This window comes from Pseudophryne corroboree, chromosome 1, assembly GCF_028390025.1.
Source record: "Pseudophryne corroboree isolate aPseCor3 chromosome 1, aPseCor3.hap2, whole genome shotgun sequence".
In the NCBI taxonomy this organism is placed as follows: domain Eukaryota; kingdom Metazoa; phylum Chordata; class Amphibia; order Anura; family Myobatrachidae; genus Pseudophryne; species Pseudophryne corroboree.
The window spans coordinates 548,987,217-548,999,819 of NC_086444.1; the positions used below are offsets into that span (position 1 = coordinate 548,987,217).

Sequence of the window (12,603 nt, forward strand, 5' to 3'; positions counted from 1 at the left end):
AGTTCAGAGGAATACTGATGACTTGGTACTGGTAATAGGAAACACAGTTCAGAGAAATACTTGGGATCGATGACAGAACACCGATGGTGACTTTGGGATCATTGGTAAGCTTTGAGTGAAGCTGGGGTTCACAGATAGAAATGCACTATTGTACTTAGAAGCACAGGTGAAGCATGAAGTGATGCTGGGGATCGCTGGAGAGCTGTAGAAGAATCTGGAGAATGGCTGCTGGAAAGCCGGAGTTCAGACACAGGTGAATCAGGGTAGACTGTGGAGGGTTAATCACTGGAGTGTCGGGTTACACTGCAGAGTGTAATCACCAGGGAGTTAGGCTGTACTGCAGAGAAAGTCCATGGGAGAACTGCACACTGGAATCACTGAAGACAATTGAAGCACTGACCTCTTTCCACCCCAGGAACAGGATATTTATACCTGCTGGGAAGCAGGGATTGGCTGGCTGATTAACCAGAGACCAGAGTGCAGCTGCTGTGTAATCAGGCTGGGAGCAGAGTGCAGCTGATAGGCTGAAAGGTAACATGTGATTAGGAAAACATGGCTGCGCCCATGGTAGCTTTTGGAGGGAAAGATGGTTTGTAAGTTGAATGTGAGCTTTAACCATGAAGCTGCCAGAATCACAGTAAAGAGATTTGAGACAATGAGATGCAGCGTGCTGCACACAGACAGTGCAGATGGAATCTAGGCTTGGAACACTGGGACAGTCTCAGGAGGCATTTGGAAGGTAAATACTGATAAGGAATTACCTAGATCGTGACAGCACCCCCTCCTTTAGGATTGGCCCCAGGACACTTCTTATAAGTTCTTTACCTGAACAAATGGAAGGATCTAGATTGAATCCTGATGAACTTGAACTGGCTGGGACCAGAGGAGACTGTACCGGATCTATGGACGAAACCAAATTAAGTCCAGACAACCTTGAACCGGTTGAGACCGGCGGAGACTTTAGACCGACGGATAGGATCGGATTAGATCCGAAGGTATTGGAATCGTCTGGAACCGAAAGAGGCTGATCCGGACAGACGGATGGGACCGGATTGGGTCCAGAAAAGCTTGAACCGGCTGGGACCGGAGGAGTCTTTGGATTGACTGTTGAATCAGCTGGAACTGAAGGAGTCTTTGGACCTACGGATGGAACCGGATTGGGTCCAGAGATATCGGAATCGGCTGGAACCGAAGGAATCTTCAGACAGACGGATGGAACCGGATTGAGTCTAAAGACCGTTGAATCAGCTGGAACTGAAGGAGTCAGAATCCGGTTAGAACGGGAATGAGTGGTATCCGAGTGTTCAGTTAGACCATCCTGGACGTGGTCCATGCTGGATGCCAACAGGGTGGTGCTCTCTGAAGACGGCAAACAGGAGTTCATAACTGCATCTGTAGCACAAAAATTTTCATCTGGGAACTTGGCTCTGGATACTTCCCTTGGGACTGAAACTTTGGTGACCCCTCCTGGGGTTGATGAATCAGACACCTCTCTCAGGGTTGTTTTCTCCAGCACCCCTCCTGGGGTTGACAGATCAGAAACTCCTTTTTGAGAAGACTCATATTCCCCTACTAGAGCTTGAACATTGGATACCCCTCCTAGGGCTGTAGATACAGACGCCCCTCCTAGGGCTGTAGACACAGACGCCCCTCCTTGGGCTGTAGACACAGACGCCCCTCCTTGGGCTGAGTAAAGAGCATCATCATTCCAGGAAAGTTCGGACGCTAGGATCTGGTACTGTACCAGATATTTACAGACTGTTCGTGTCCCCTGACGTAGCCGGAGGATATCAGAGGAGGCAGAGATCACACGACCTGGTTCATCAAAGATGCGCCTGAAGGTTGCCACGAAATCTGCATATGAAGAGAGCATGGCATCAGACTTCTCCAATAGAGGTGATACCCAATCGAGGGCGGAGCCACTGAGGAGGGAGATGATGTAAGCAACCTTGGTGCGGTCAGTTGAGAAACTGCCAGGCTGTAACTCAAAATATATCTCACACTGATTTAGGAAACCCCGACAGGCTTTTGGGGAACCATCAAACTTGGCAGGTGTCGGTAAATGGAGACAAGGAGCAGAAACGGGAATGGTGGGTGGGGATACCACCAAAGGTACTGCAGTCGGCACACTGGACGCCCCTGAACCACGGAGGGTTACTTGTATTCCATCCAGCCGAGAGGAGAGGTCCTGGAGACAGCGGATCACATGGCCCTGTGCAGTCTCCTGACGTTCAAGGCAGGCTGCAAGTTCTTGCATCGGCCTGGTCGCTTGGACCTGGTCTCCGGCCGGATCCATTAGGTCAGTGCTTACTGTCACAACTGAGGGCTGGTGCTGACCAGGGGGAAGCCTCAGTTGTAGGGGCTGAGGTATATGTGTACCTGGGAGGCAGTACAGGGTTCTTGGACATGCAGGGAACCTTTAGAACAAATGCCCGAAGGCGTGACCACAACAACAAGGAAAAGTTCAAAGGTTTTATTAAACACAGTTCAGAGGAATACTGATGACTTGGTACTGGTAATAGGAAACACAGTTCAGAGAAATACTTGGGATCGATGACGGAACACCGATGGTGACTTGGAATCGATGACTGAACACCGATGGTTACTTTGGGATCATTGGTAAGCTTTGAGTGAAGCTGGGGTTCACAGATAGAAATGCACTATTGTACTTAGAAGCACAGGTGAAGCATGAAGTGATGCTGGGGATCGCTGGAGAGCTGTAGAAGAATCTGGAGAATGGCTGCTGGAAAGCCGGAGTTCAGACACAGGTGAATCAGGGTAGACTGTGGAGGGTTAATCACTGGAGTGTCGGGTTACACTGCAGAGTGTAATCACCAGGGAGTTAGGCTGTACTGCAGAGAAAGTCCATGGGAGAACTGCACACTGGAATCACTGAAGACAATTGAAGCACTGACCTCTTTCCACCCCAGGAACAGGATATTCTGGGAAGCAGGGATTGGCTGGCTGATTAACCAGAGACCAGAGTGCAGCTGCTGTGTAATCAGGCTGGGAGCAGAGTGCAGCTGATAGGCTGAAAGGTAACATGTGATTAGGAAAACATGGCTGCGCCCATGGTAGCTTTTGGAGGGAAAGATGGTTTGTAAGTTGAATGTGAGCTTTAACCATGAAGCTGCCAGAATCACAGTAAAGAGATTTGAGACAATGAGATGCAGCGTGCTGCACACAGACAGTGCAGATGGAATCCAGGCTTGGAACACTGGGACAGTCTCAGGAGGCATTTGGAAGGTAAATACTGATAAGGAATTACCTAGATCGTGACACTTATACAGTTAGTCAATGTAATACACTTTAAACCCTAGCAGGGAAAAGAGGACACAACACCGATTTGTAGTTAATCACTGGGTTCCGACACCACAGAGTAATATTTCTGAAAGGGGGTTAACAATACAAATTATGCACTACAATACAACAGAGTAAATGGCTACAGTCAATGTACATACGTGAGAATATTCGCATGCGCCTCCCGGTCCGGTCCTCCGCTATCAGGTAGATAACGTTAAGAGTCTTGTGTGTGGCCGGGCTGCAGCAGGCTTTATTTATACAAGTCTTCCAAAAGCAATACAATGGATACTGTAATCCCTTTGTCCATTGGACACAGGGATGCATCTTTACAGTACAGGAGAGGTCATAGCTTGATTTGAAAAGGTGGGCGATGTCTTTCTCAACTGTTCTTGTGGGTGGTCTCCTCTGGATTCCCGCCGCATACATAATATACAGTAAATACAGTTTATATCTATATTCTGCTTCTGCACATAACTATCCACAGGAACATGCGATCTTCCGCAAACCAACACCAGAATGTTACCCTTAAAATACCCTACAGCTGGATACCAGACACCACCTTATAACCTTAGTCTGTCCCCTCCTATCATGCAAAGGTGAATCCCTTTGTTCTGGAATCATTTAAACTGTTGATACTTGCTGATGTGGTGCAGGGGGACTATGTGTACAATGTGCACTATTTGGATTAAATATGTAATGTTTTGATAGCCCTCCATGCCTTCACAAACTCCGCCGTAAATACCCACACCACGCGCAGGACCGCGGGAGCGACCATACGCATATTGCGGATATGTGCACGCACGGCGGAACAAGTGCACGCGCAGTGGGCATGTGTGTGTATTATACGTGCTGCGTGTTCTGTAATATTTTTCGACTTTGACAGTCTACCCTTTGGCAGTCAACAATAACTGCCACTATCTAATCACTAGGAAAAACAACAGAAAAATATCAATACAAGATCTACAAACGATTGGATGGTAGGAGGAGAGTTGTAGGCGGGAAATGTATGACCTAGTGGGATAGTAAAAAGCATGTATGTATGAGTCCATGTCTGAGGGGCATGTATCATCGTGCCGTATATGTTCTAGATAAGCTTCGAGGTATTGCGAAGTATACATTAAATCCTTCTTATCCCGTATTAAGGGTCTGTAAGTGGGCCAACAAACACTACCGAGCTCTTTTCGGCTTCTTGTTCCAACAAATAAGGTGCACATTTAGTTGATGATACATGGAGGGGGAACATATGTGAGTGCTAATATATGTGGATATCACCTGTCGACTATGTGTGTCACTAACTGGAGGTTGTAGAGATGAAGATAAGACACATATCTAAAATACATTCACATAACATTTTCGTAATCATTCTTGGGTAGGATCGATGTCTTTTCCGGATGGGTGTATCTGGGCAGAGGGGGAGACCAAGGAAAAACGGGTGAAAGAAACAGGCCATGGAATTCATTTGCAATCATGTCTTATCATAACACTGTCTCTATGGATGGGTCGTAAATGAAATCTCCTGCTGTAACAATGCCCCCGCTCCTTAAACTCATCAAATTTGTGCCGTGCTTGTGCCGCATTAGAATTCGAACACACCTAAATATCAAGCCAATAATTATGACGACTCCCAGGATACAAAGGAGAAACTTTCCTACACTCATAATAACATTTTGAGCCCACTCTCCTAATCCTGAGAACCAATTTCGTGGGTTCAACCATGAGACCCAGCCGGTCAGCTCATTACCCACAGCGGTCAGGGTAAGGTTGTGTCTCCTCCGGAACTCCCACTTCAACTGCAATATATCATCCATCTTTTGATCGATAATCTCTGTGGGGTCGTCAGTGCTGTTTGTAATATACGTGCAGCACTTCACACCATATTGAGTTGCCAAAGTGACACAGTACCCACCCGTCACGGCTGTGATATAATTGAGGACCATCCTGTGCTGGATCATTTCTGTCTTGTAAGCTTGTAACTCCCTACCCGTATACCTGAAGGTGTCGTCATACATCTCAGTGATTTTATCTATCAAGTTCGCTAGCGCATGGATATACCGATAATTTATAATTCCTCTGGCAGTACGGGTGATGTCTAATGCGAGAAGGAATTGAATCCCGGTGGATTCGTTGATCAAATCAGAGGCTACGTGCTCTGTCCTCTCTATGAGGTGTCTCTTGACGATGTGTTCATAGTGAGTATGAGTATAAGGAGCCTGAGCACTGCGGTGAACATCTTTCATCGTATCATGGGTTATGGTCATGACCTCTGGCAACACTCTTCCAACATAACACAATCCCTCTGAGTTCGGGGCAAGCCACTTATACGCCTTCCTCCCACATATGAAATAGGCATCATCGGGGAGAACATATGGGACAGAATATGACATTACCATATTACAAACTTTCCAAGTGAAAAACCCAATCCCTAGTTCTCCCATCTGTTCAGTACAAGTATCAGGCTGGATGATATGAGCACAGTACCCTGGTGATACTTCTCCAATCCACATGGTCTTGTTTCCTTAAGTATACCTATACCGAAAATACCTTCCACTGTTGGCTATTTGGCGTACAAGTTCAGAGTCTATGGGTATCCTATCAGCTCTATGTGAAAAGGCCATGGTCTGGTTATTCCATGTCACTTCCCAATTTCCCGGTTTTTGGTAATTGGAAATATTGAAACATAATAAGGATCTATCTACATGATACTGGTGGAGCTTCAAACTAGGGGGCCTAGAAATATTGAATTTCTTGTCTGCAGGTCTCCCACCCCGTAATTCGAGTACCTCATCTATTGCTAAAGGGTACGGTACTAATCCTGACTTGCTCTGACCTTGAGGTACTTGTGAGCACACCCAGCATTCTGTCTAGTTTAAGACCTTACCCACTAGTGAGTGGTAATCACTCAATGGATGACGGTCCATGTTGATATTAAAGCTGGACTGACATCTCTGGATGCACCCATCCTCGACTAGGTTCTCACAATTCCTACAAATGCAATTTTCCTCAGCCAATAACCCTTCACAGTGCCTCTGAGCTCCCTGACTACCAGATCGCTTTCTGATACTTGCCTTTGCTCAAGTGATGTGTTGCTCTTGAGATTCTACAAATCCATCCTCGCCATCAGAACCCATTCCAGATCCTTTCTCGACCTCTCTGGGACCCTCACCGAAACAGACTGTCCTGGTCAACAACAGGATTAACAGGAAAACCCGGAACGCAGTCTCTTGGGGTAAGTCCATCTTGTTAAGGGAAGAGAAGGGAAACAAGAAGGGGGAGAAAGAGAGGGAGGGTAGTGAGAGATGGAGAAAATAAAAAAAACTGGTGCGACAACCGCCTCTGGTCTTGTTTTTCTCCGTGCTCAGGTGCCGTGACAACAGTCCTGCCTCTCAACCTTCCCGGAGCAGACACTCCAGTGATACGATGTTCTCTACACTCTGCTCTTTGTCACGGGTTCTCTCTGGGTCAGCGACCTTCTTACAGTGGGATGAGTGGACCCAAGTCTCTTTCGGCAACCTTTAATGCTGTCGTGCTGGTTAGTAAGACTTGGTACGGTCCTTCCCACCTGTCAATAAGGCAACCTGAGCGTAGAAAATTTTGAATCATTACATAATCCCCAGGTTCAATGTCATGACAATTACTGTTCGGTAGGTCAGGAATCACCAGCTTTAGATTTCTGTTTTGATTCCTCAGCTGCTGGATCATCTTAACCAAATATTTTACAGTCACTTCGTTATTGCATTTCAAATCATCCTGGGGGTCTATCATTACATGGGGTTGTCGACCAAAAAGAATCTCAAAGGGTGATAGGTTAAGGGGGGACCTGGGAGTGGTTCTGATGCTGTACAATACGAGTGGCAAAGCTTCTGGCCACAACAATCCAATTTCAGCCATCACTTTGCTCAGCTTGTTCTTAATAGTGCTGTTCACTCTCTCCACCTTCGCACTCGCCTCTGGGCGGTACGGAGTATACAGCTTGCTATTAATTCCCATCAGTTTGCACATAACCTGAAAGACTTCACCTGTAAAATGGGTACCCCTATCGCTTTCAATTATTCTAGGGATACCATATCTACACACAAATTCCTGCACAATTTTCTTTGCAGTGAACGTAGCAGTATTTGTGGCAGCAGGGAACGCTTCTACCCAATTGGAAAACACATCAATACAGACTAACACATATTTTAAATTCCTACAGGGTGGTAACTGTATGAAATCATTTTGTATTACCTGAAAAGCGCCGTCTGTCTGAGGGATATGGGATGGTTCTGTTGGTATTGACTTTCCAATATTCTTCCTCAAGCAAGTAAGACATGTCATTGCTCTCTTACCCGCATGAGAAGAGAATCCTGGCGCACACCAGTAGGCTCTCACCAGCTTACACATACCCTCTTTACCCAGATGAGTCAGACCGTGTGCCGCCTCAGCTAAGCTTGGAAGATATGCTCTGGGGGCCACTGGCTTACCCTGTCCACCTGTCCAGAGTCCTGAGGACTCCTGGCCATTCCCCTTTGACCTCCAGACCTCCTTTTACTGTGGAGAACACAAATTTTGCATTTCAATTAATTTTTGTGTGTTGAATGTCATCAGTGATGTGATATCTGTTTGTATGGGGGTGCTGGCTGCTGATTTAGCAGCTTCGTCTGCCCGGCTGTTACCAAGTGAGATTGGATCTTGGTTGTAAGTGTGTGCTTTGTACTTGATAACAGCCACTCTGTCTGGTTCTTGTATCGCTGTTAGAAGCCTTTTTATGTGGGGTGCATGCACTACAGGTGTGCCAGCTGCTGTCATGAAATTTCTGAGGCGCCATAGGGCCCCGAAATCATGCACTACTCCAAAGACATACCTAGAATCTGTGTATATATTGGCTGACTTACCCTTGGCCAATTCACACGCTCTGGTTAAGGCGACCAGCTCAGCAACTTGTGCTGAGTGCGGTGGGCCGAGGGGTTCAGCTTCTATGATACCTCTGTCATCTACGACTGCGTATCCAGTACACAGGTCTCCCGAGTCCGTCTGTCTGTGGCAACTACCGTCAGTGTAAAAAGTAAAATCTACGCCTTCCAGTGGGTTGTCACTAATGTCAGGTCTTGCAGTGAAAGTCTGGTTCAGGTATTCCATACAATCATGCGTGTCAGTGTCTGCACTAAATCCTCCTTCACCATCATTCTCACCCCCCACCCTTTGTGCCTGTCCAGGCACACCCGGCAGATAAGTTGCAGGATTTAGTGCGCTGCATTTCTTTATGGTAATGTTTACAGGGGCCATTAGTGCTAATTCCCACTTTGTAAACCGTGCCGATGAGACATGTCTGGTTTGGGCGGAGTTCAGTAAGGCTGACACTGCATGAGGTGAATTGTCAGGTTGTGTCCTAACACTACTTCTTCGCTTTTACTTACTAGCAAAGCTATCGCTGCAACACTTCGCAAGCATGTTGGGAGAGACCGCGCTACGGTGTCCAACTGTGCACTGTACTAAGCTACCGGCCTGCTGGCATCACCATGTCTCTGGGTTAGGACACCTGCCGCACACCCAGCACTTTCCGTACCGTACAATTCAAAAGGTTTCCCATAATCTGGCATGCCTAATGCAGGTGCCTGTGATAAGCACTGTTTGAGTCTCTCAAATGCCAGTTCGGACTCCTCTGTGTGCGAGATCCGATCTGGTTTGTTCGAAGAGACCATTTCTTGCAAAGGTAAAGCCAGTATGGAGAACCCTGGGATCCAGTTTCGGCAGTACCCACACATTCCAAGAAAGGTGCGGATCTGTTGCTGGGTTTGTGGCAGAGTCATGTCGCGAATCGTCTGTATTCAGCGGTGAGGTGTCTAAGTCCTTGCGTCAAGCAATGTCCCAAATATTTTACCCTGGTCTGGCACAGCTGCAACTTATCCTTTGAAACCTTGTGTCCCGTATTAGAAAGGTGAAACAGAAGCTGTTTCGTGTCTTTCAAGGACGATTCGAGTGAATCAGAACACAGCAGTAAGTCCTCTACATACTGTATTAATACTGATCCGCTCTCAGGTTGAAAAGATTGTAAACAGTCATGCAAAGCCTTGGAGAAAATACTTGGGCTGTCAATGAAATCTTGGGGTTGGCGAGTCCAGGTGTACTGTACTCCCCTGTATGTAAATGCATACAGGTATTGGCTGTCAGGGTGCAGAGGGACCGAAAAGAAGGCAGAACAGAGGTCAATGACAGTGAAAAATTTAGCAGTAGGGGGAATTTGCATGAAGATGACAGCTGGATTTGGCACTACGGGGAATTGGCTCTCAACTATCTTGTTTATCCCCCTTAGTTCCTGCACTAGCCTGTAACCCCTCCCCCCACTCTTTTTCACAGGGAAGATGGGACTATTGGCAGTGCTGGACGTCCTGACTAGGATGCCCTGTTGTAGCAAGCGCTCTATGACTGGGTATACTCCTAATTCCACCTCTGGCTTCAGAGGATACTGAGGGATTTTTGGAGCTATCCTACCATCTTTTATTTGCACTACTACTGGAGCTACATTCGCCATAAATCCAGTGTCTTGTCCATCTTTGGTCCAGAGGGATCCCGGTATTCTTGAGATCATTTCCACTACCTTTGATGGACACCTGTCTATAACAGCAGAGTGTGACATTAGCCCTTGTGGGCTGTCTAACATATCCTGCACTTCCTGAACGTGATTCTCGGGTATATCCAAGAAGACACCCTCAGGAGTACAATATATGACACACCTCATTTTACACAATAAATCTCTCCCAAGTAGATTAGTCGGAGCTGATACAGCTAGCAAAAAGGAATGCTTGGTCTGCAAAGGCCCTATCGTAATCTCCGCAGGTCTACTTAAAGGGTAGTGTTGCACTACTCCTGTTACTCCGATTGCCAAAATTGTTTTACCCGTGGTTTTCATACATACCGTCGAATTTAACACTGACCTGGCCGCCCCTGTATCTACAAGAAAAGGTAATGATCTACCAGCTACATCAACTGTGACCTCAGGTTCACTATCAAGGCTAGCAATCAACTTCACTGGCTGCAGATTACAGGTGTGGCCCAACCCCTATTGTATATTGTGACCCTCCCGCAGCGCACTGGCAGCTACAATATGTGAGGGGGGTAACTGAGAATTTTCGGAGGTCTGCCAGTCCCTCCTAGGTGGGTACCTCCTTGTTTCCCCTGCATGTGGCTCATAACTTCTTCTATGCGATCCCTGATCCCAATTATGTGTATTATAGTGTGGTTCATATCCTGGTCTAGGGGGTTGGTATACCTTATGTGTGTTTTTATACCTACAGTTCCGTGCAAAATGTCCTTCCTTCTGACAGTAATAGCATACTACTACACGTGACTTACCATCAGGGGTCTGGGGTTTTGGCTGATGCGGTTTTGTTGTAAGAGCATTTATACTTACTGTCATCAGCTTATCCCCCTGAGACTCCCTGTGCTTAATGACGTTCCGATCGTGCTCGATAGCGGACTGTCTTAATGCAGCCACCGAGAAACCTCTCCAGTTAGGTAGAGTGGTTTGTACCCTTGTTCTTAATGTCTCTTTTAACCCGTCCATTAATACTGACATAGCTACCTCCCTGTGATGTACATTGTCCTTAATGTCCTCGATCCCAGTGTATCTAGCCATTTCCTGCAGTGATCGGTGGAAATATTCAGATGCCATTTCACCTTCTTTTTGTCTTATGGAAAAGATTTTATTCCATTTGACAACAGTAGGGAAATATACTCCTAATTGCAGATTGATTTGTCGTACATTCTCCTGAGTGTACTCATCAGTGAGAGGTACTTATGCTCTAATTTACAATCAGTAATGAATTTCGCGGGGTCAATATTAGAAGGTAAACATACTCGAAGCACTGTTCGCCAATCTTTGTTTGTGCTAATGTAGCGTGGCTACTGTCCCGCCCCTAAACTAAACAATGCTATTGTGTAATTTGTACTTAGCGGTCGTACCCTTACGCACGTTGCGTAAACACGCGACCGTGTGTATGTGTTTACGTTGCGTACGCAGTCCCGTCCTTTGTCCGAGACACGTGTACAAAAACCGTACGTCCGCAATAGTACAAATCCCACACTTCTATAAATGTAAGCAATATTACCTATAATCACTCACTTAACACAACACAGTTTCTTTCTGTATAAACCTTTTTAACTAGGCCAGACTGTGTTTGTGTTTTACGTTTACTTCCTTAATATTTATTCTATATTTTAACTAAATAGCAACAAATTTCTCCGCACAGGTCTAAATGAATCTAGTAATCAGTACTTATGGCAACAATTGTGAGCAGGTATACAGAGTACAGGTGTACGCTTGTGTTGTGTGCGCATTTGGCGCCAAACAGAAATTCACAGACTTTTTAAATAGCTTTGCGTATTTACTCTACGGGTCCCACCAGCATCCCTACAAACCATGCAGAGCAGACGCCATCTAATCAGCAATAAAATAGGGTTTCTAGTGTATCCTGCGGCCAGAAAAAGGTTTACGTAGGATACCTGTCCGCCCTTTGCTGATAGATAAAGTCTGCTTTAACCTACTAGGCTGCGGGTATGTGGAAAAACCGGACGATGCCCCCAATTGATAATGTCGATATTATCTTAAAACATAAAGCTATACCTTTAAACACACTTTTACCATGGAGCCGCTGCGGCCGCTAAACTTAATATGCACTCTACGTACCTCTTACGCTATTTGCGTAATGAGTCCCGTACCATGTACGGACTCTGCGTACAAACGCCGCGCTGGGGGTACAAAGTACACGCAGCGCGTACACACCCAATTCAATACACTTTTAAACCTTATACAGTTAGTCAATGTAATACACTTTAAACCCTAGCAGGGAAAAGAGGACACAACACCGATTTGTAGTTAATCACTGGGTTCCGACACCACAGAGTAATATTTCTGAAAGGGGGTTAACAATACAAATTATGCACTACAATACAACAGAGTAAATGGCTACAGTCAATGTACATACGTGAGAATATTCGCATGCGCCTCCCGGTCCGGTCATCCGCTATCAGGTAGATAACGTTAAGAGTCTTGTGTGTGGCCGGGCTGCAGCAGGCTTTCTTCCAAAAGCAATACAATGGATACTGTAATCCCTTTGTCCATTGGACACAGGGATGCATCTTTACAGTACAGGAGAGGTCATAGCTTGATTTGAAAAGGTGGGCGATGTCTTTCTCAACTGTTCTTGTGGGTGGTCTCCTCTGGATTCCCGCCGCATACATAATATACAGTAAATACAGTTTATATCTATATTCTGCTTCTGCACATAACTATCCACAGGAACATGCGATCTTCCGCAAACCAAC

General features: G+C 46.1%; 1 protein-coding gene across 4 annotated transcripts in view; it reads left to right on the forward strand.

Annotated features, from left to right (window-relative positions):
* The window catches only part of PLAA (phospholipase A2 activating protein), a 155,542-nt gene that overhangs the window by 39,097 nt on the left and 103,842 nt on the right, over positions 1-12,603 (forward strand). The gene's annotated exons all lie outside the window — the stretch shown is intronic.